The following is a 21,130-nucleotide window of genomic DNA, read 5'->3' on the forward strand; positions in this document are numbered from 1 at the left end:
CGGCAAAAAAATGACGAAAAATCCATATCAAGGCTGTTTACCGATAGATTTGCACGAAAGTAAATACTCTGGTGGTTTTTGGCTCGAAAAAAATTAATCTTCCATTAGATTTTGGAAACACTGAATATCGTCAAAATGGTGGCGGAAAAATAACGGAAAATCCGCATCCACCATGGCCGTTCAAATCTTCGCCACCATTTTAAAGTTTTTAAAAATTCCAAAAATCCAATGAAAGATTCGTTCTTCTCGTGCCGAAATACCTCCGGATATCAGGTCTCATACAAATCCGGCGATAAGCAGCCTAAATATCCACTTCCCGCTCTAAGCCGCCATTTTAACCGTCGCCATTTTGAAAAGGACTGACATTTCTGGAAAACTAATGCCAAAATCGTTTTTCTCGTCCCGAAAAACCCTAGAATTCTGAGTTTCAGACCAATCCGCCGATAAAAAACGGAGATGCTAAATTTCCGCCATTTTGAACTTTGACCGGCTGCCATTTTGTCAAAAATCAACATTTTGACCTGCGGTTTGCGCCAAAAATTTTCTTCTTTTATTGTCTTTCGAATGAGGTATCACAAAAGGGGAGTTGTCATTTGAAAAAAAAAGTTAGCCCCCGCCCCCCTTAAGGGGGGCCGCCCCCCAAAATTATGGGGGGACCAAAAAGTTGCTACCTTAAACCGAGGAACATTTCCAAAGTTTCAAACTTCTATCTCAATTAGGAAAAAAGTTACAGGAGTGGTAGGTGACTTTTGGATAACCCTGTATACAAACAGACACTTCAGGAGATATTTGGGTTGTTAAAAACAATGGCTTTACGTCAAATTATTAAAGAAATATACTGATGTAAGTAAATGAAATCTAACGAAATATCTGTGTTTGCCTCTCATGGTGAGAACCCTTTTTTTACTTATACCGTCTTCAATTCCTATCACAGTTTTTCTTATTTCGTCCCGGGATTGTTTTATCCTCTCTCCCCTCCTGATTACCATTGGGATTCAGCGCATCAACATTATGGGGGGGGGGGTGCCCATATTGAATGCATTGATACTCAAACCAGGAGCCGTAATGATTTTTGATCAATGAAAAGTTAACTGAGCTCATAGTACCGCGGTCGGCGTGCGCAGGCGGTCTCAATCTCCCTCCCCCACTTCGCCACCTCGTGAAGTTCTTCGCGTTTCATAGCGCTTTCAGCGCGGCGCTTCAGTCGAATGCCAGTCGGCCGCTGCGTCACCCTCTCGCGTCTCCCGTGTGGTCCTCTACGTCGTCCGCTCCTCGATAACCACGTCGCGACGTGACGAGACGCGGAGCCCCGTGCCCGCGCTCTCGCCTTCGCCTGCTATTCGTCCCCCCGCCACTCCCGAAACGCAACAAGTGTCAACGTTTACGCGTAGTGTTCCTTTGTCATCCGGCTCTCCACCTCCCTAGAACTATCCGATACGGGACATATGACTTCTCTCTCACCCCACCGACACTCCAGTGGCCTTGCTCATAATCAGAGCCGCTCAAGTCTTATATACGTAAGGCGTTTGGCCGACTTTTAGACTATCCCTGTAAAACGTCGCACGGCAACCTCACACCTCACCCTTTGGAATTCTGTAAAACTGGCGTGACTACACCCAAAGTTTGTAGAACATAGCAGAGAAAATCTGAAAAATTATTTTCTTAAAAAATCATGTAGGATGTCCCAAAAGTCCGTAACCCCCCCCCCCCCCTCCTGATAACTTTTGAACGGTTTGAGATTGAGGGACGAAACTTTGGGAATTTTTCTATCTCCAGAGGACCATGTTCAAGAGGGTTGCCCCTCCCTTGGGAAGGGACGGAGGGGCCCCAAACTTTTTTTTTCAAACGGCAACCCCGAATTTGTGATATGTAATTGGAAAGAACAGCTAAAACTAAGAATTTTTGGCGCTAACCGCAGATCAATATCTTAATTTTTGACCGAGTTATGATACATTAAAAGTCAAATTTGACCTATTTTCAAAAAATCTTAAATCCGGTTCAAATTATCGTGGCGAAAAAAATAAAACAGGAAATTTTATCAACTTGCAGGCACTTTTATGCGGCAATCATAGAAATCACTTCATACTAATTTTAAGGGGGGTTTCGGACCCCCAAATACGTCAGCTCAAAGGTCATACGATTTTCCCGCGAAATGAGCCAACTTTTCCTAACTTTGCCCCAACATTATCTCGATAAGTTCAAAATTAGTTCAACTTTGCAATTCAAGTCCCCAAATTTCGAGCAAAGTTAAAAGAAGAACGAAATTTAAACGGTAAAATGAAATCACTTTACATTTTGATCCTCCTTGAAGATGGTCCTCCTCGAGATAGAAACATTCCCAAAGTTTCGTTTTTGTATCTCTACCCGTTTAAAAGTTACGAGGGGAGAGAGGGGTACGAACTTTCTGTAGGATATATATATATATATATATAAACGAAATTCACGAGTACTTTTCAACCTTTTCATTTACATTTTGCAATATTTATACACTACATTTTACAAGCTGACGTTTTGGAGACAAATTCGCTCTATCCTCAGGACAGACGAATTATTCATCTATCCAACGTGAATTAGTTCATAATAATAATTAGTATAATTATTTTCTAATACGGTCTGTGATATAGCCACATCTTAAACTTCTTTCCTTAGTTTCTTATTTTCGATTAAAAAGGCCCGAGAATTTAGATGACACGTCTTCGCATATTTCCTCAATTTGTAGCATTTTCCCCCGGGTTAGTTTTTTTTAGTGGTATATCATTCCGGGCTGAATTAAATTGAATTAAATATATATTTTAGTGAGATGCCTAAGGAAAACTGGGTTTGTTCCCCTCCCCCTTGTATGACCTAGTAAGACATGCTCAGATCCCCTCTCATTATTATTATTTTTCTGTGGAATACCCTTATGAAGTTTTGGTGGCAAATATTTAATATAATGTGCTACCAAGGTCGCTGCTGGGGCTGAAACTACTCGCTACTAATTTCCCTCGACATCTCACTTGGAGAGTAAGTATGTGAAGGTCTGATTATACGGTCGAAGAGGAATTGATCTCTCTTTCTCCCTCCCTCTCCCCCCTCTCCCCCTCTCTCCCCCTCTCTCCCCCTTCTCTCCCCCTTCTCTCCCCCTCTCTCTCCCCCCCTCTCTCCCTCCACCTTCCCTCTCCCCCTCGAAAAAAAATCGCAAGAAAGCTGAGGACGGAAAACCTTTAGTTCATTACCAGTATTGCAAAGTCTATGCAAATGTCTTACAATCTAGATAGATACAATTGTTTTAATTGTACTTTTAGCGATATGAATGAGGTCTTGTACAAGCTTTTAGCCGTTGACTTACTCTCCACCAATAAGAAAAAAAATTAAAAAATACGGGGAGAGATAGGGTGAGGGAGAGGGAGAGGGAGAGGGAGAGGGAGAGGGGGAGGGCGAGGGCGAGGGAGAGGGAGAGGGAGAGGGAGAGGGGGAGGGAGAGGGGGAGGGAGAGGGAGAGGGAGAGGGGGAGGGGGAGAGAGGGCGAGAGAGATTCTGTTAAACGTCTCGTGAGGCCCTGTTTGTCGAACAGTTTTTCCTGTGGACGGGCACCTTAAATCCCTATAGAGCTACTTGGAGGAAAAAATTAGGAGAAACAAAAAAAAATCAACCCTGATGTAGGTACTGATATAGTCAATCATCGTGCGATATCTGATTAGCCCAGATAAGACATAACATTCTTACAATATTGGGAAAATATTGTCAGTATTGTCGCAATATTTACACAAAACTGACAATATTTTGATAATATTTTAATCAAAATTATTTTTTAAAAAAAATATTCAAAGAATCTTTATTTAGTATTTTTAAAAGTAATATGTTTACCTAAAATATTATAAAAATATTTTCAAAACATTTGTACGTTAATACTGTAAAAATTTATATTGTGAGAGTATTTTTAAAATATTAATACATATAATATTTATATTTAAAATATCTGATATACATTTTCAAAATATTTTAAAAGACGGTAATGCAATAATGCATTAGTAGGTATTTTCGAAATATTTTGAAAATATTTAAAACAATAATACTGCTAATCAAAATATTTATAAAATATTTTCGATATCCTAATCGATATAAGTCATCATACTAAATGCCTGCCCATAATGGGCACGAAAGGTATTAAACATAATAAGGCTTAGATTTGAGACTTTACCTCAAATGTGTTCTTTCTGAACAATTGTCCATTTTTTAAACCTTATTATTCATAAAAGTTATTGCAGTTGTTGTCAAAGTTTAATATAATATAATATATATATATATATTTTGCCTCCCAAGAAATTGTTGAATTTCCACCTCCTTGAGGTCATTTTCAGTGTATTTGTGCTTAATCTCAGTTTTTTTCTTCTTTTGTTTCATTTGTAATGCATGTACTGTTGTGGATATAATCATTGAATACGAATGTTATCATTCATTCTCATCTGGTAGTTTATTTTTATTTATTTATTTATTTATTTATTTATTTATTTATTTATTTATTTATTTATTTATTTATTTATTTATTTATTTATTTATTTATTTATTTATTTATTTATTTATTTATCTATATATTTATCTATTTATTTGTTTATTTTTTGATATTTCAAATTTCAAATGAAACATTTAAATTCAACTGAAGTAGAGATTCTTGATCCTGTGTGCTTATTGCTCTCCTGTAGAACTTGCACTTAGTAGCTGTGCAGCTGTGAGATTATGGCAATCGCACCTGCATAGTTTTTATGAGAAAGACATCAAAATGCACGGGTCAGGACTTTCTTACACAGTTGAACTCAATATCTTATAAATATTGCAGTCAATACTATCTCGATATTGATTAAATATTTTTTGAATACTCAGCGAAGATTTCTCTCAAATATTGAATCAGTATTTTCGGACTGAATACCTTACATTTTACATTGCAAAGTATATAAACAATATTCTTATGGAAATATTGTAACAACATTTCCAGCCAAAATATTGGCGCAGTATTAATGCCAAAAAGATTAATGGTGTACACTGTTAAAAATCGTTGATTCCGTCCGACGGAAAATCCGGAGTGTCAGTGCATAGGTACTGAGATGTTTTGCATGAGTGCTCAAAGCACTCCACACCGGAGCTTCAGTAGGGCCCTAAGTCACGCGCACCTCTCTCTCTCCCACTAGCGCTATATACTGTCTCTTCTCCCCTTTAGGCCGACCACTCCCATAATGAAAATGAAAAATTTAAAGAGGAAAAAATAAAGAAAATAATAGAATGGTGGAAATAATACAATAACAGAGACAATAGAAGAGAAATAAAATAAAGTAAATCAAATAAATGATAAAATGAAGTCAAACACTAAATTGAAGTAGAACATTAGAGGAAGCAAGGAGATGAAGTAAAAAATGAGATGAAGAAAAAAATAAAGTGTAAGGGAAAAATCTAAATGAGGTTAAAGAATAGAATGAATTTAAAGAGTTAACTGAAGTCAAAAAAAATCATGATGAAGTATTAAAGTAAATTACAGTGAAACATAAAACAAAGTAAAGGAATAAGAAGTTAATAATTAAAGAAAAAAAATGTACTTCTTGAAAAAATAAAATAGAGTGGAGAAAAAAATAGAGTCAGTAAGGAAATAAAACGAAGTAAAACGATAAAATAAATTTAAAAAATATAGTAAAGTAAAAAGTAAAATAAATACACGGACAAATCCAGGCGGATTGAAAATATCCTAGTTGCCCGTTAAAATCGACGTTAAATACCGGTTTTGCGTCATTTATAAGCATCGTTTGGCATAGCTCAATCGCTAGGGTCGTCAGTTAGTGTTAGGTAGGTCCCGGGTTCAATCCCCAAGGTAGGTAAACAATTTCTAATGTGCCTTCTAATTCCCTAGCTGCGAACCCCTAAATTGATTCAATATTGGTGTAGTATTGTCTCAATATTGATATCATATTTTGAAATTGTTAACCAAATACTTCTCTTTGAAGTACTGGCTAAGTATTCTCAGCCAAAGTATTAGATCAATACTGTCAAAAGAAGTATTGTAACAGTATTCCCAGAAAAACTTTTGATAAATACTGTTCAAAGTAGTATTTCAGCAATATTCCCATACAAAGTATTGGTACAGTATTTATTCCAAGAGGAAATATGGTGTACACTTTTAACATTTGCTCAATATTTAAACAATATTGGCCCAATGCTGGCATAAATATCAAAACAATATTGTCTAAATATTGGCTTAATATTTCTGTCTTATCTGGGAGATTTGCAGAATATCCTACGGCTGGCTAATAGATTCCACTTGGTTAAATCTTCCAAAAAGGTGGTAATTTTACATCTCCTACCAGCAGTGACAAGTCAAAAACCCCTTTTTGTTCTTTTTTAAGTAAGTATAATTTGTGGACTTAACGTCAAAGAAAAAGTCATGAAAAAGTATATGCATCAAAATTAAGGTAAATTCAACGAATCACTTGTGATTCTGAGCACAAAATAAATTGAATAGTATATGGAAAATGAAAGACTGAAATCGCATTGAAAATTGTATGCAGATTTTTTTGCTACCATGGTTGTCGACAGACTCGTGTATTTACGTTTCCGTCCGCAGAGAATACATTTTACCCTTATACGAGGTCTGTTAGATTAGAAACCGGATTTTGGTCATAACTAGCCCACAATGCGCCCGATTTAGGTTTTCTTGAGCTTTCCTGATAGCTGGAAATATACTTAAGAACGCTACGTTCACAGATTTTGTTTATTTTGATCAGTGTTTATTCTGTGTCATCTTGAATACGAGTAAGTCAGGTGCGTTTTGCGATTTTAGCATGCGATCACTGACAGAGCAAAGATTCAACACTAAATTTTGTTTTCAACTCGGTATACCTTGTACCGAAACTTTTGGTATATGCTAAGAAAAGTTTACCGTGATCATTGTATGAGATGTTCCCACTGTTTTGAATGGGTTAAACGATTCAAAACTGGTCAGGAGTTCGTTAAAGATGAGGAGCGTGGGAATAATCGACCCTCAACGGCGACTGACATTTGTCACGTGGAAGAAATGCGGGCAAAAGTGCTCGAAAATGGTCGTTTCGAGCTTGTTGAACAAAGTCATATTTCTGAAGGCTCTGTACATACAATTTTGATAGAATATGTAGACACGCATCGAGTTTCAGGTACACTTGCCCCTTGATTGTTGTCCTTTGAACGAAAATCCAACCAAATGTCAAATTACCTTTAGCTGCTTGAACGTTCTAACAATGATCCTACATTTTTGGATTGGATAATTTTCGGTGACAATACTTTAGGGTACGGCTACGATATGGAGACGAAACTCCAATCGTCCTTGTGGGTTGAAAAATGTTGTGCAAGACCGGAAAAAGAGAGACAAGTTCGGTCAAACATAAAAATCGCAAAACACCCTTGAGGTTGCCTTACTTCAAGCCACATACCAACGAAGATAATTACGATTTTTCAAATTTGTGAACGTAGCGTTCTTAAATATATTTTCAGCTATCAGAAAAGCTCAAGAAAACGTAATTTGGACGCATTGTAGGCTAGTTATGACAAAAATCCGGTTTCTAATCTAACAGACCTCGTACTTTTCCCCTTTTTCCCTTTTCCTCTGCTGTTGTAACCACTTAAAAATGTGTTTGCTCGTGTCGTTTGCACAGGTAAGACTAAGCTCACTAGTCAATCTAAATCGAGTACTATCATTCATAATACTTTGAACGGATGCTATCTCAAATTCGATGAAACTACGCAGAAGTTTAAAAAACTTAACGTTCAGAGGTGACAAATATCAGAAAAATAGTTTTGAACATTGCAAGTCTACACCTAAGTACTATTTAGATCGCGGAAATGTGAAACCTTCCAAACCATATGGTGGGTATCTACAAAGATACCGCAGTGCGCCTTGAAATGTGTCAGTTTTTATTCTTTTCAAAAATAGTTTTCTAACGATCTTTTATGATCGAGTTTAATTTTACCTAACACAACGGATAATTTCAATTCCAATCGTGAATTTTAAAAACTAGAAGTAACGGTGCGTCACTTTGATTCTGGTTGTTTTTTTCGCGCATGTGACTCTTGTAGATTTGAAAATTGGAGTGACTTTTAATCTTCTTATTTCGACGCAGGAGTTCACAAGAAATAAGGTAAGATAACATTTGTTCAAGAGTTAGGTATTCACTTAGATCATTAGTGTTGTATATGGCGACACTGGCTTCATGACGTCAGCATTGTTCACTTTCCATGTGCTTACCGGAGTACATTTTGTTCGTCTCGGTTCACACGTGTTGTGTTCACAAGCGCTGTACCGCCGCCGCGCGGATCGCAGTGGTGCGGAAACCATGAAACATAGACCCACCTAGTAATTTATCGTTGCAAAGCCTAAAATACGCTCTTTAACGTGATACATATTTAAAGTGACTTTAATAATGCGATTTTAAAAGTTATATGGATTACTAGTTTTTTTTTTCGATGCACAGAAACCGGTTTTTGTGAAAAAAGCACCCTGTATATTGTTACAATAAAAATTTTTATGATTTTTTATTATAAACCTTTAAATTTTTCAAACAAGAAACAATTAAACAACAAAAAATTAAATCGGTTCTGTCGATCTCGATCTATAGACGCTATTAGTGCCACGTCACAGAAAAGCAATATATATCGATTTCTTCGCATTGGTAGCATTGAAAGAATGTATGCCAATGATATTGTTTGGATCCCGGAAAATCCCTATGATGATGCGCTACTAATAGCGACAGCTATGACGACTCAAAGTACGCGTCCGGGCGCCTTTTTGCCCACATAGCACAGAATATTGATATAATACTACAATAGTACTGACACGTCAGTAGTGTCAGTATTTATATAATGCTGATGTATCCTGATTTAATATTATATCAAGACTATGCCAGTATTTATTAGTTACTGATTTGGAGCTGTCAAAATATTGTTACAGTATTGGCCGAAAAGGTTGATTTCATATGGAAATCAGGGTTATGACAAGGTCATCAGAACACTGCAGGACACCGACAATATGTATGCATTACTACCTTGACACTGACAGGTACGTATGCAATACTAGTATGTTCTTCGTAATATTGATGTAATATTGCAGTAACCTTGATGTTACTCCAAGAAAGCATAGGTACCTAAATGGCCTGGGCGCAAAAATACAAAACCGCATTGCGGTACTTCAAAATTTTTACTCTTATTTCCAGCTTAGAAGGAAAAGCAGCATTTCTCTGGGTGCCATTTCACAGCACCAGCTTTTTAAAAGCTGAGGTTACAAAATTGCACTTAAAGAAACATAGCTTTCCCAGATAGCACAGAAATATTTTCAAAATATTGTCACAATATTTTGATGTTCCCTTCATCTAAATATTTTAAAAATATATTACCGAAATTATTTTGAAAATATTTTAAAAATATTTTATCGGAATGTTTAATACCATGCGCCCTATCAACGATTAACGGCACTACTTGCTTCTGTATGCACGTCTGTACACTCAGCGCACTCTGTCAAGTAGATATGAAAGTTCAGACGATGACCGTCATTTTCATAGTACTGCAGCACATATATTACCTACATTTGAAACATGAATTACACAAGTATACAAGTATTGAATATTATAAACCACTTACTTGATGTCCTGCGACGTTTAGTAGCGTAAAATACCCGGACCGCGCCCGCCGTAGCCCAGCACTTAGCCGCTGCGCCACAGGGAACAGATGGAGAGCAGGGTCAAAGTACGCCTGTTAAGGCTGTTATAGCATGCATAGCATCAGTGCGCGGCTCGACTTTCATCATAACTTTGATTAACACCGTGTTTTCTTAGGCTTCTTTTTCTTCCTATATTTCTTTTTCATTTTTTCGTGTTAATTTCTTTTCGTGCGTTATTTTTTTTTTTTACCTCGTCAGCATTGACTCAATACTGTTGTTTGATATATTGAAGGTATCAGTGTTATATTCATACTGACGCGGTATACCTTTTAACCGACAATCTTAATATCATATTGCATTAGTGTTGGTGATATCATGTCAACATCCAACAATATGTATCAGTATTGACATTAGATTCTGTGCTATGTGGGTGAATGGCCACCATCTTGGATCAGCCACCATTTTGGAAATGCCTCTTCGACTCAAAACTCTTAAAAAATCATCTTGACCTCCCAAAGTGGCAAAACTGAATCCCGATTTGCAGCGCACGTGCACTAAGCCACCGTACATATGCCGCAATCACACGCTGAATTTAGCAGCTGATGTGGAAGTCAACAGTCATCGCCGAACGGCTAAAATTTAGCAAATTCGAGTTATTTTCATCCAGATGTGTATCAAATCTACTCGAATAGTTCAGACTGATTCAACATTAGTCCTACGGTTGCTGAGAATCGTTGCTGAATTTTGCGCGTCCCCCGCAAAATTCGGTGCGGTGCGGCGTTTGCGGACGTGGCGTTTGCGGATTCTAAGAATCGGGTGGCGTTTGCGGATTCTCATATTTTGACGGTGGCGGTTGCGAACAGGCGGAACGGTGCGGTGGCGTTTGCGGACGTGGCGTTTGCGGATTCTAAGAATCGGGTCGCGTTTGCGGATTCTCATATTTTGACGGTGGCGATTGCGGACATGCGGAACAGGGCCGGTGGACTTTGCGGACCGGAGAATTTCGGCGGTGGCGATTGCGGACGGAGGGGTAGGCACCTACATATGCTGTCCCCCACCCCTTCGCTTGATATTAAAGAGAACAAATTACCGGAGAGGCTCTGGATTCCTTGCTGTGGATGTAGAATGAAAACAATATTAGTATTAAACATTAGTAGTATATTAGTATAAAAACATATGAGCTGTGAACATACAGTAAATTTTTAAAAACAGGCATGTCAGAAATCAAGAAACTGAAAAATCGTCAGTTTCAGTTCATTTTTAGGATGAAAAACATGTTGTAAATTCTAGTCCAAAATTACTGAAAGTCAAAAAATTAAAATGTGTTTTCATTTTTCGTTGTAATTTTTTGACTTTCAGTCATTTTGGACTAGAATTTACAACATGTTTTACATCCTAAAAATGAACTGAAACTGACGATTTTTCAGTTTCTTGATTTCTGATATGCCTGTTTTTAAAAATTTACTGTATGTTCACAGCTCATATGTTTTTATACTAATATACTACTAATGTTTAATACTAATATTGTTTTCATTCTACATCCACGGCAAGGAATCCAAAGCCTCTCCGGCAATTTTTCTCTTTAATATACAGCGAAGGGGTGGGGGGCAGCATATGTAGGTGCCTACCCCTCCGTCTGCAATCGCCACCGCCGAAATTCTCCGGTCCGCAAAGTCCACCGGCCCTGTTCCACATGTCCGCAATTGCCACCGTCAAAATATGAGAATCCGCAAACGCCACCCGTTTCTTAGAATCCGCAAACGCCACGTCCGCAAACGCCACCGCACCGGCGGAACAGGGCCGGTGGACTTTGCGGACCAGAGCATTTCGGCGGTGGCGATTGCGGACGGAGGGGTAGGCACCTACATATGCAAAGAGAAAAAAAACCGGCGCTCCGCTTCGCTCCGCGCCGGTTTTTTGGGGGGGGGGGGGCTTCGCTCCCCCAAGCCCCCCCGGGACGCGCGCTTCGCGCGCGTTTTTTAGTTTCAGTGTCCGGCTTCAGTTGTTCTGTCTTTTAAGTGACCCGCGCGTCCACCGCAGGAAGAGTGTATTTTCCGAAGGGAGGGGCGGGGGCGGGGAGTTATCAATCTTTGGAGGTTGAATTTACGTTTACCTACACTTATGGAGGCATTGATTATTCGAATAAGGACTTCATGTCGCCAGATTGCAACAACAATCCTCATGTAATGTCTGATATGAAAAAATGTCAACAAACGCTGTGGCAAGCTTGAATGACGATGGATGAATCTCCATAACCCACTGTGCGACAACATTGCCGTCTTGTCCACCAATTATCAGTCTGTAACCCACTGTGCGGCAATATAGCAATCGTGTCCGCGAATTATCAGTTCATCAGTTCGTGACCCATTGTACGACAACATTGCCGTCTTATCCACCAATTTTCAGTTCGTGACCCACTGTGCGACAACATTGCCGTCTTGTCCACCAACTTTCAGTTCGTGACCCACTGTGCGACAACATTGCCGTCTTGTCCACCAACTTTCAGTTCGTGACCCACTGTGCGACAACATTGCCGTCTTGTCCACCAATTTTCAGGTCGTGACCCACTGTGCGGCTTCCCTCCTCTTTTGCCGCACACCTCCCGCCTAAAACTTTCAAAGCTCGCCATTTTTAAACGGCTCGACCGATTTCGCTCAAATTCAATGCCAGCCTAGAACTAAGTAAGATCTTCCCTCTGTAAAAATTTCGGGGGAAAGCTTTTAATTTGCGCTAGTTATCGCGCCCACAAAATTGAACCTCCCCCCACTTCTCGCCCCCACCATTCGGACAACTTCGATCTCCGTTTTTTTGTCGCAGAATGGTAGTCCTGTTCCTCTTCTTTACATCGCAAAGAGTTTCACTCGAAAATTTTTTAAAATGAGGGAAATATAACCAAGCAAAAATCGGAAAAACCACGATGAGTCGGAAATACATACATAAATAAACAGATATATAAATATGTAATATAAAAAAAATATATATATGTATGAACATGAATTCAAACGGCATGCATTCGTAATCTACGACCCATGATCGATGCTCATTACATGGTCTATGGTCCAGGTCTGACATCAGGGGAGAACGCAATAGTGTATTTCCTTCGGAAAATACACTAATTACCGAAGAGGCTCTGGATTCCTTTCCGTGGATGTAGAATGAAAAAAATATCAGTATGAAACATTATATTAGTATAAAAACATATGAGCAGTGAACATACAGTACATTTTTAAAATAGGCATATCAGAAATCAAGAAACTGAAAAATCGTCAGTTTCAGTCCATTTTTAGGATGAAAAACATGTTGTAAATTCTAGTCCAAAATTACTGAAAGGCAATAAATTTAAAATGACAAAAAAAAATTTAAAATTTACTGCATGTTCATTGCTCACATGATTTTATACTATTATAATACTAATTTTTAATACTAATATTTTTTTCATTCTACATCCACGGAAAGGAATCCAGAGCCTCTTCGTTAATTTTTCTCTTTGCATATGTAGGTGCCTACCCCTCCGTCCGCAATCGCCACCGCCGAAATTCTCTGGTCCGCAAAGTCCACCGGCCCTGTTCCGCCTGTCCGCAATCGCCACCGTCAAAATATGAGAATCCGCAAACGCCACGTCCGCAAACGCCACCGCACCCAAAATTCAGGCATCGGGCCGATGACTTCCACATTCAAGCCACATTCAGCACCCACATGCAGCGTGTGATTGCTGCATAACAAACGGAATTACAGAAGGGACGGAGATGGGAATTCGGGAATGAGTTGATCAAAGTTAACGAAAAACGTTAAATTTATGTAATCTTTATATTCCTGTTCTAGCTCACTCTAGAGTCCCTTTACACCTAGAGAGAGTTGAGACAGCGCGGCCTATTATGGATTTCACAAATGAGAATAAAGATTTCACAAATCGGACGTTTTCTGTAATCTCTGATACCCATTCCCGTATTCCAGTTTCCATTCCCTCTAATTTCATTAGTTCCTTGCCGTGCCTCCAATTCCTCGGTGTCCATTCCAGTTTATAATCTTTGCAATTGGTGAAAATGTAATCTTTATTCCCGTTTGTGACATTAAGGAGACCTAAAATAAAGGAACCAATCAGCAATGGATTCGTATTGTCTTGACTCTCCGTATGAAGGGACTCTAGAATGAGCAGCAACTCTTTGGATTTTTTGAGAGTCTAAACTAATGAAAGACACTTACATTGATTTACTCACTCACGTACCTATCAGTGGATCTCGGAAACGATTGGCCGCGTCACCCTGAGATTCCGCACGGAAATCCCTCTCGACCCCCAGGCGCTGGGTGAGGAAGGATTTCGCGATCCACCCGCCAGTTTGTGGGATATTATGCGGCCGGGCACCGGTCGTCGCTATTTCCGTAAAGACAACGGCTGCGACAAAGAGTGCGACCCAAGTAGCAGTGATCGCGATAAATTGCGATTTAATCGGAGAATGTATCGCGATTTTATTGACGTCGATTTATTGCAATATTATCGGATAAAAAATCGCGATAAATTGCGATTTCATCGCATTAAATTGCAATAAAATCGCGATTTTATCGACGGCGATTTATCGAAATATTGTCGGGAAAAAAATTGCGATAAATTAAGATAAAATTTCGATTTTATCGAACGCGATTTTAAGTATACAGATAAAATTTCAATAAATTGCAATTTCTCATCAACGTCCACTGACGCATGAATGACACTTACAAAAGATGTTTCTATTCTACGCCTCAAATTAAATAAAAGTTGACACCTCACATGCCGTTTTGAGTTTCATGGTTATTAGAAACGAAGCGGATGTGTGAAAAAGTCGGTGAATTGCAGTTAAATTTACATGAAGTGGCGCACATAGATTTACCAAGATTGTAGGAGACTTATATTCTTCGAAAGTTTTTTGAAATACACGTATTTCTAAGACTAAAACTAAAATCATAGATAACTCCTTTTTCTTTCAACTTTTTTCTTTTTAACTGATTTTGCATCTCAATTTTGCTTTTTTGGAAGGATAGAAATTCAGACTTAACTTGGTACAAGTCAGTGCTAAGAGCCTCCACTTGATTTACTAATGATTTGTTCACATTGGTTCAACAGCCGTTAGCCTCTTTAAGAACATAAATTTCGCTAATTAATGCATATGCCTTTGATGTGGTAAGTCCAATTCAGAATCAGTTTCTGTGCCTACGGAGATAAGGCTTGTGTTACTTTCTGGGTTTGTAATATTATTCGACAGTGACATGATGGCGCCACCGGCTGGAGGTAACGATGACGAAGGAGATGGACGCGCCAAAGACGAGCTCATATTTTCAGTCCACTATGCATGCGGCCCCTGCTAAAAATTTCTCATGGGAATTGTCATGAAATATACAAAAAACACATCAAACTCAACAAACAAAAAAACAAATCAAACACAAACAACAAATCAAACACAAACAACACATGAAACACAAAAAACACATCGAACAACAACACATCAAACACAAAAAACAAAAAATCACAACAAATACATCAAACATAAAGAACACATAAAAAACAACACACCAAACACAAAAACCAAACTAAACAAACACATCAAACGCAACAATCACATCAAACACAACAAAAACATCAAACACAAATAAACAAAAAACACAAAAAAAAACACACCAAAAACAAAAAACACATCAAACACAAACAGCCCATCAAACATAAAAAACACATAATACACAAAAAACACAAAAATACATCAAGCAAACACATCAAAGACAAAAACAAAAATAAAACACAACACACACAACAAACATATCAAACACAACAATCACATGAAACTCAACAAAAATATCAAACAAAACAATCACATCAAACACAGCAAACACATCAAACTGCGATACACATGGATTATCACTTGTATCGATAATCGCGTGTATCGATAATCGTATGTATCGATGATCGCATATACGGCGATGCTGCGGCGGCGGTTGCTTAGCAACCGTGAGCCCGTTTCTCTCCCCAATTTTCCCATTTTTGAAGATAAAATCTCGAAATCGCGACCGGGATAAAATTGAAGTAGCCAGTGTCACCCACTGAACTGGAGAGGACCTGTACCTACACAAATAGGGAAGATCGGACAAACGGTACGACTCCCATTCCCGGAAAACCGCCAAATGTGACCTTTACTTTATATATAAGAAAGATTATCCAAATACTTATACCAAAAAGCGTGTAGGTAGCGCAATCGTAATACGGTCGGCGTCGGTGTTGTCAAAGGATGCCTTGAAGTGGGAGGAGGTATTTAGGTAGGTACCAGTTTGCAGTTTTTGGTGAATCGCAACAACCTGATCTGGAGGTCTAAAGACCTAAAATTGTTGGCCATTTGTTGCATCGCAAAATTTTTATTTTAAATCCTGTGGCCGTTTCTAGCCCTAGTTCTTTACTTTTGACGTCTATAGGCAGTTCGCAAATAAACAACCACACGAGGATTGTCCAACCTTACAACCTTTACGAGGAGGAATCCAAAAAAACTCCGGAATTTCGCTGTAACTTGGCAACGGTGGAAAATATCCGGGTTCCTTCGAAAGAGGGTGTAACTAGAAGCTATGAAGAGTCACTAGGCCAAATTTCAACGTTGTAGCTTATTTTCTTTTATTTTGGCGAAACTTGGTTTAAGGGGTTGCCTGGCGAGTTCGTCGTTTTTGAAGATGGGTGATTTTCACGGGCAATGCACGGCTAACTCTGTCAATTTTTGGAGTAAATCTTGCAGGGAACATGATTTACTCATGACATAAGTGGTTGAATGTTTTTCTTCGTTCTACATTGATTTATTGTTCGAACTTCGGCTGGACGCCCAGCGGCAGTCACCGGCTGGAACGGTAAAAGGGGGATCAATGCGGCAACAGCGCGTTTTAGGCCCAAATTTTCCACAGCAATGTTTTGAATATTTCTGTATCACATTCAAATGATATCTGCTAGTTCAGTAAATTATCTGTAACCACTCTCGTTCACAAAAATGCATTTCCCCCCCATTATTTTCATCAGTTCTATCCAATATGGCGATGGCGGTTTGGAGCCATACAGAGGTTTCAACACCATTTTGAAAGCAAAAAACCATACTCCTCCTGAAGTTTTTGATGAGACTTGTCCTCCAGAAGCAGCACTTCAAGAGGTTAACAGAGAAAGTCGTGTTTTTATCGAGTAAGAGAGAGAAACTTGAACGCTAAGTGTTGTTACTGAGATTGATCCATCTTCAAAAACGACGAAACTCATCATAGACAACCCCTGAAACCAAGTTTCGCGAAAATAAAAGAAAATGTGCTTCGGCGTTGAAATTTGGCCTAGTGACTCTTCAAAGCTCCTAGTTTCACCTCCTAGCGGTGGAACCCGAATATTTTCCATCGTCGGCAAGTTGCAGCAAAATTCCCTTTTTTGGTGGTTTCTCCTCGTAATAGGTATAGTCCGCCAGCTTGTCAATTGGTATTGGAGATATGGTGTCGGGAATTTTACCTAAGGAAGCTTTACGAACATAAGGAAGTATAAGTAGAAGCTGTTTCTCCAAATTGAACTGCATACTTTTTAAAACTCCTTTTCGCAACCCGCGATGTAAAAAAAAAAAAAAAAAAAAAAACTGGGAATAAACCTGCAGATGGTATAGAGTATATTTTATTTAACGCGATCACGTGAGAAAAATATCGAGAGATTTTGAGGAAAGAAGATTGGCATAGCCCCGAGGCGGGGTGAAATACCTACGTGAAAAAATTTTGTCTATGGCGTCAGAAAAAATATGTTGTGCTTACACTGATTCTAGCATCCCCGCGCTTGACTTACGAGAGATGCATTACTCAGCCACATAATCTCGGCCAGTGGATGAGCGATTGACTCTAATGGACGTATTTCTATCAAACGGAGCTATGTGCATTAAGACATGAGCCCTGAGACCCATAAGAATAATATATATGCATAGCAGGGCTCACGTCATAATGCATATAGTTCCGTTTGGCAGAAATATGTCCAAATCTCAGAGGACATTCGAAAGCGCAGCTCACTGTGAGCGGGGATTTTGGAGGTATAAAGATAACATCGCATCGTCCAAAATGGCACACCCGGCGTCTCAGAGGGAGATTATGCCGCACCTCAAACTTCTCTGAAATTAGAAAACTTTCTTGGCGCAGCTTCTCGTGAAAGGAGGGGTATCGTTAAGGGCCTTTTTGGGCCCACCCTGAAATTCCTCAACTCCGCGATTTTTTGGTCATTGAAGGTCTATATTTTACGGAATGCATATTGGTTCGGTCATTTCCGATCTACTTCGGGGTCTACCACTGGCCGAAATATGGGTCTGAAGGCCAATTTTAGCGAAAAATGCGGGTTTTTCGGCATTCAAAGCGCTGTTTCATACCGATCCCTTCGGAGGACAAAAAAGTCCTTCAAGTATGTTCATTAGAGATGTAAGAGAGTCACTTTGGCGTTTTTTCGTCGATGTTAAACTTTGCGCTCATAGTTAAAAACAACTTTTTAGAATTTTCCTGTTTTTCATTATCTTATCTTACTGTATTATAAAATCGTGAGTCCTAAAATTGTCGAGATCTGTTCTGCGCTGTCCTGAAGTTACCGTTAGGGCGAGAGTATGGAAGTTTTACGGAGTTGTGACACCTTATGTGCTGTAGCACGGCGCGATCTCCTTTTTTTGAATTTTTCATTTTTAGCCGAGTTATTGCGAAAAATCTGCAAATCTATTTTTGCCTATTTCGTGACTAATATTGATCCTATGAACTTGAAATTCGTCATGATGAAGGGGCGAGCTGAAATGGTTATGCGGAAGCTTTTTGTCCATATAATGTTTACAATTGGTCGAGTTATCGCGAAAAATCTAAAAAATTCACTGCGTCTATGTCAAGGTGTACAGAGCATACCGTCGAAGTCTCAACATAGGCCTTTCTACCCACTGATGCAGCTTTATACGCACACGTGCACCTCGAAGCCCGATTTTGGAAATTTTCACTCACACGAGAGTGATTGCCTTTTTTCCAAATTTGCGAAATTGGGACAAATAATGTGGTTGTCAGATTGCGCAGAAATAACACGGATTCTCTTTAAGCACAAATGAGCGTTTTCGATATTTTTTGGGACAGACGGCAGCGTCCTAAAAAACCCATAAAACTCTCCCACGACAGTTTACGAGCCGAGAGGGTCGCGATTGCCCTCGCCCGGACGTGAGCTCTGCTATGCATATATTCTTATGGGTCTCAGGGCTCATATCTTAATGCACATACTTAGTTCCATTCGGCAGAAATACGTCCAAGTCTACGGCAGTCAATTTTAACCACGTCGATCACGACTGATCAAAAGTCAACCATCCAGAGTCAGCTGGAAACTCATTTCACCAAAATATAAATACACTCGAGGGCCCAGATGGTTCATGCCTTCGGTCCTACTAGTACGGTGGGTAGTTGCAACTTAGTGGCAAATCGTGATACAGTTTAGCGGTTTTCAGGGGTCAAAGTAGATGACATTTGAAGAGTTTTGAGTCGAAGAGGCATTTCGAATTTAGTGGCAGATCCAAGATGGCGGCCATTCAAAATGGCGCCCGGGCGCGTACTTTGAGCCGCTATAGATCGAGATCCACTGAACCGATTTAATTTTTCTTTTTTTTGTTTAAAAGATAATTTAAAGGTAAATATAAAAAAATTACAAAATTTTTGATTTTGACTATATACAGGGTGTTTTTTCCACAAAAACCGGTTTTTCAGAAACCCAAAAATCGTTTACATTTAAATAACTTTTCAGGATGGGCGTACCAGCAATTTAAGATGTGTTTATTCTGAAAGTGCTTGTTTTTAGCTTTCCAACGGTATATTACACTATGGGTCTGTAATTAACAGTTTGCGTAATATCTTAATCCGCGCGGCGGCGGCACGCGATGGACCTCCGAAATAGCAGTGTAGCGCATACGCCATATCGCTCTAGTTCCGCTTCTACTGAACTGATTTCAGATTTTTTTGTTTTGTTCGGAAGGAGTATCAACGGAGAAATTTGAAGATAGCTAAGGAGGGTCTGAGCCCCCGACTCCTTTTTTATTCAATATAGAAAATGTCTATTTTTGTGCTATTCAGTGTTTTTTCCTTCTAGTACGTTGGCTTAGTGCCAAAAAAAGGGCAAAATGCTGCAAATCGTGTTATACCACTTTAGGAGGTCAAACAAGATGACATTTGAAGAGTTTTGAGTCGAAGAGGCATTTTCAAAATGGTGGCAGATCCAAGATGGCGGCCATTCAAAATGGCGGCCGGCGCGTACTTTGAGCCGCTATAGATCGAGATCCACTGAACCGATTTTATTTCTCTTTTTTTTGTTTGATAGATAATTGAAAGGTAAATAGAACAAAATCACAAACTTTTTGATTTTGACAATATACAGGGTGTTTTTTCCACAAAACCCGGTTTTTGTGCATTGATAAAAAAGCTTTTAACCCATATATCTTTTAAAATCGCATTATTAAGGCCCCTTTAAATACTCGCCATGTAAAAGAGCGTCTTTTGAGCTTTCCAACGATATATTACATGATGGGTCTATAATTTAAGGTTTTCGCACCACTGCGATCCGCGCGACGGCGGCACAGCGCGGGCCTGCATAAATTAATCCAGGGGCATATGTTGAAAAGAAGCCTCCCGTGGAATAGTGAATGGAGCAAGTGTGAAAAGTGGCCTAATCTCTTCTTTTCGATGTGCAGAAAAATAATTTAGATGTTGTCTAGCTCAATTTTGCGTCCAACCCCTCCAATTCAAGATGGCGGCCAAAATGGGGGCTCGGGGGTTGAAGATGTTGGAATTTGTTTTTGATGCCGTGTAAGGGGTCTATCACTATGTAACTTTGGTCGTAGAGTCCGAATTTGAGGTCCAAAATTGTCTCCGGCTCAAAGGGATGCCCAAAATCCAATATGGCCGCCAAAATTTCCACGATAGGGTCAAATCTCCGAAAGTTGCGTAAAACTGCCAAGTAGTATATCTTTCATAGGGTTTTCTGGGTCGTAAATTTCACCGATGAGGTCAGAATTTCACTACAGGTTTATTGAAGCCCAGAAATTTCAAAATGGCGGCCAACATGGCTGCCGCTCAGATAGTGAGAACGGTAGAGAAGTTACCATGCATACAATGATGAATTTTCGTGCATGTTATGTACCCCGCTGATTCTGTATGTAGTCATCAAGTACATCGGAGTGGTAGTGATAGTTGTCTGTAGTACATCTAGGACATGTTCAAGAACGTATTTCCTGATTTTTCCTAAGAAGATACTTTTCTCGCTTGAAGGACAAAATACACAATTCTGAATACAAAGGTCACCCTTGGGAGTTCAGCGGACAAAGGGGGATTCCAACTTTGGAGAGCGGGATTCTCACCACGATTTTAATTTTTTTTTTTTTTTTTTTTTTTTTTTTTTTTTTTTAAATAAAATCAGATAGTAAGCTGAGATTTAAGATAAATCGATACCAAAAATTCCACCATCAGCCAATCCCG

At 39.1% G+C, this 21,130-nt stretch overlaps 1 protein-coding gene across 23 annotated transcripts in view; it reads left to right on the forward strand.

Annotated features, from left to right (window-relative positions):
* The first annotated feature begins 1,167 nt into the window (after positions 1–1,167).
* Positions 1,168–21,130, forward strand: part of LOC109038096 (calcitonin gene-related peptide type 1 receptor) — a 506,731-nt gene continuing 486,768 nt past the window's right edge. For 4 of the 23 annotated variants that reach the window (XR_011899882.1, XR_011899881.1, XM_072300421.1 and 1 more), the window contains exons 1-2: positions 1,168–1,621; positions 7,650–8,132. The gene's annotated coding sequence lies outside the window, so the exon portion shown is untranslated. Of the gene's footprint in view, positions 1,622–2,908; positions 3,008–6,245; positions 6,368–7,649; positions 8,133–8,760; positions 9,050–21,130 lie in introns of those variants that run through there. The other 19 variants (XM_072300375.1, XM_072300426.1, XM_072300427.1 and 16 more) reach the window with 16 other exon arrangements.

The sequence above is a fragment of the Bemisia tabaci genome, chromosome 1 (assembly GCF_918797505.1).
Source record: "Bemisia tabaci chromosome 1, PGI_BMITA_v3".
Lineage (NCBI taxonomy): Eukaryota > Metazoa > Arthropoda > Insecta > Hemiptera > Aleyrodidae > Bemisia > Bemisia tabaci.